The sequence below is a fragment of the Salmo salar genome, unplaced genomic scaffold (assembly GCF_965601325.2).
Source record: "Salmo salar unplaced genomic scaffold, fSalSal1 ptg000358l, whole genome shotgun sequence".
Classification (NCBI taxonomy): domain Eukaryota; kingdom Metazoa; phylum Chordata; class Actinopteri; order Salmoniformes; family Salmonidae; genus Salmo; species Salmo salar.
The window spans coordinates 110,001-113,695 of NW_027675359.1; the positions used below are offsets into that span (position 1 = coordinate 110,001).

The 3,695-nt window shown below is 42.7% G+C and overlaps 1 protein-coding gene across 1 annotated transcript in view; it reads left to right on the plus strand.

The window, feature by feature from the left end:
* LOC145875803 (tripartite motif-containing protein 16-like) overlaps window positions 1-3,480 on the plus strand; it is a 14,456-nt gene extending 10,976 nt beyond the window's left edge. The window contains exon 6 of the mRNA XM_082971615.1: window positions 1-3,480. This exon is cut by the window's left edge and continues 2,166 nt beyond it. The gene's annotated coding sequence lies outside the window, so the exon portion shown is untranslated.
* The last annotated feature ends 215 nt before the right edge of the window (window positions 3,481-3,695 follow it).

Sequence of the window (3,695 nt, forward strand, 5' to 3'; positions counted from 1 at the left end):
AGTCTATAGCTGAGCTGGTTAAACTGTAGTAGGGTCCACATAGATACTAGTCATGCTGGTGTAGTCTATAGCTGAGCTGGTTAAACTGTAGTAGGGTCCACATAGATACTAGTCATGCTGGTGTAGTCTATAGCTGAGCTGGTTAAACTGTAGTAGGGTCCACATAGATACTAGTCATGCTGGTGTAGTCTATAGCTGAGCTGGTTAAACTGTAGTAGGGTCCACATAGTTACTAGTCATGCTGGTGTAGTCTATAGCTGAGCTGGTTAAACTGTAGTAGGGTCCACATAGATACTAGTCATGCTGGTGTAGTCTATAGCTGAGCTGGTTAAACTGTAGTAGGGTCCACATAGATACTAGTCATGCTGGTGTAGTCTATAGCTGAGCTGGTTAAACTGTAGTAGGGTCCACATAGATACTAGTCATGCTGGTGTAGTCTATAGCTGAGCTGGTTAAACTGTAGTAGGGTCCACATAGATACTAGTCATGCTGGTGTAGTCTATAGCTGAGCTGGTTAAACCGTAGTAGGGTCCACATAGATACTAGTCATGCTGGTGTAGTCTATAGCTGAGCTGGTTAAACCGTAGTAGGGTCCACATAGATACTAGTCATGCTGGTGTAGTCTATAGCTGAGCTAGTTAAACCGTAGTAGGGTCCACATAGATACTAGTCATGCTGGTGTAGTCTATAGCTGAGCTGGTTAAACTGTAGTAGGGTCCACATAGATACTAGTCATGCTGGTGTAGTCTATAGCTGAGCTGGTTAAACTGTAGTAGGGTCCACATAGATACTAGTCATGCTGGTGTAGTCTATAGCTGAGCTGGTTAAACTGTAGTAGGGTCCACATAGATACTAGTCATGCTGGTGTAGTCTATAGCTGAGCTGGTTAAACTGTAGTAGGGTCCACATAGATACTAGTCATGCTGGTGTAGTCTATAGCTGAGCTGGTTAAACTGTAGTAGGGTCCACATAGATACTAGTCATGCTGGTGTAGTCTATAGCTGAGCTGGTTAAACTGTAGTAGGGTCCACATAGATACTAGTCATGCTGGTGTAGTCTATAGCTGAGCTGGTTAAACTGTAGTAGGGTCCACATAGATACTAGTCATGCTGGTGTAGTCTATAGCTGAGCTGGTTAAACTGTAGTAGGGTCCACATAGATACTAGTCATGCTGGTGTAGTCTATAGCTGAGCTGGTTAAACTGTAGTAGGGTCCACATAGATACTAGTCATGCTGGTGTAGTCTATAGCTGAGCTGGTTAAACTGTAGTAGGGTCCACATAGATACTAGTCATGCTGGTGTAGTCTATAGCTGAGCTGGTTAAACTGTAGTAGGGTCCACATAGATACTAGTCATGCTGGTGTAGTCTATAGCTGAGCTGGTTAAACTGTGGTAGGGTCCACATAGATACTAGTCATGCTGGTGTAGTCTATAGCTGAGCTGGTTAAACTGTGGTAGGGTCCACATAGATACTAGTCATGCTGGTGTAGTCTATAGCTGAGCTGGTTAAACTGTGGTAGGGTCCACATAGATACTAGTCATGCTGGTGTAGTCTATAGCTGAGCTGGTTAAACTGTAGTAGGGTCCACATAGATACTAGTCATGCTGGTGTAGTCTATAGCTGAGCTGGTTAAACTGTAGTAGGGTCCACATAGATACTAGTCATGCTGGTGTAGTCTATAGCTGAGCTGGTTAAACTGTAGTAGGGTCCACATAGATACTAGTCATGCTGGTGTAGTCTATAGCTGAGCTGGTTAAACTGTAGTAGGGTCCACATAGATACTAGTCATGCTGGTGTAGTCTATAGCTGAGCTGGTTAAACTGTAGTAGGGTCCACATAGATACTAGTCATGCTGGTGTAGTCTATAGCTGAGCTGGTTAAACTGTAGTAGGGTCCACATAGATACTAGTCATGCTGGTGTAGTCTATAGCTGAGCTGGTTAAACTGTAGTAGGGTCCACATAGATACTAGTCATGCTGGTGTAGTCTATAGCTGAGCTGGTTAAACTGTAGTAGGGTCCACATAGATACTAGTCATGCTGGTGTAGTCTATAGCTGAGCTGGTTAAACTGTAGTAGGGTCCACATAGATACTAGTCATGCTGGTGTAGTCTATAGCTGAGCTGGTTAAACTGTAGTAGGGTCCACATAGATACTAGTCATGCTGGTGTAGTTTATAGCTGAGCTGGTTAAACTGTAGTAGGGGCCACATAGATACTAGTCATGCTGGTGTAGTCTATAGCTGAGCTGGTTAAACTGTAGTAGGGTCCACATAGATACTAGTCATGCTGGTGTAGTCTATAGCTGAGCTGGTTAAACTGTAGTAGGGTCCACATAGATACTAGTCATGCTGGTGTAGTCTATAGCTGAGCTGGTTAAACTGTAGTAGGGTCCACATAGATACTAGTCATGCTGATGTAGTCTATAGCTGAGCTGGTTAAACTGTAGTAGGGTCCACATAGATACTAGTCCTGCTGGTGTAGTCTATAGCTGAGCTGGTTAAACCGTAGTAGGGTCCACATAGATACTAGTCATGCTGGTGTAGTCTATAGCTGAGCTGGTTAAACCGTAGTAGGGTCCACATAGATACTAGTCATGCTGGTGTAGTCTATAGCTGAGCTGGTTAAACCGTAGTAGGGTCCACATAGATACTAGTCATGCTGGTGTAGTCTATAGCTGAGCTGGTTAAACTGTAGTAGGGTCCACATAGATACTAGTCATGCTGGTGTAGTCTATAGCTGAGCTGGTTAAACTGTAGTAGGGTCCACATAGATACTAGTCATGCTGGTGTAGTCTATAGCTGAGCTGGTTAAACTGTAGTAGGGTCCACATAGATACTAGTCATGCTGGTGTAGTCTATAGCTGAGCTGGTTAAACTGTAGTAGGGTCCACATAGATACTAGTCATGCTGGTGTAGTCTATAGCTGAGCTGGTTAAACTGTAGTAGGGTCCACATAGATACTAGTCATGCTGGTGTAGTCTATAGCTGAGCTGGTTAAACTGTAGTAGGGTCCACATAGATACTAGTCATGCTGGTGTAGTCTATAGCTGAGCTGGTTAAACTGTAGTAGGGTCCACATAGATACTAGTCATGCTGGTGTAGTCTATAGCTGAGCTGGTTAAACTGTAGTAGGGTCCACATAGATACTAGTCATGCTGGTGTAGTCTATAGCTGAGCTGGTTAAACTGTAGTAGGGTCCACATAGATACTAGTCATGCTGGTGTAGTCTATAGCTGAGCTGGTTAAACTGTAGTAGGATCCACATAGATACTTCAATAAAAGCCCCACCTCTCGCTCAGCCATTCTAACAGTGGAAGCCAGGATCTGTGAGAAACTATGATAATAAACTGTGAACAATAATGAAGCCATGTTTGTCTGTGTGAGTGAGGATGTATTATTTAATTGTGTGATAACTTTAATTCTGTGATAACTTTATGTAATACATCCTCTGTTTCCTAACTGAATAAACATTTTAAGATAGCAGTTGGTTCAGTCTGATCATCTCATGTACTGTTGGAACTTTATTTTAATCCTTTTTCACTATTTTTATATTTATTTTTTTAATGACAAATTCCAGAGCCTCTGTATACATTTTTACACATTTTTCCCCACTCTCTACTTTGTACAATGACAGAGAAGTGGGACTCTGTCGTTTTTTCTGACAAGTTCTCTCATTGATCTCAGGTTCAGCCACC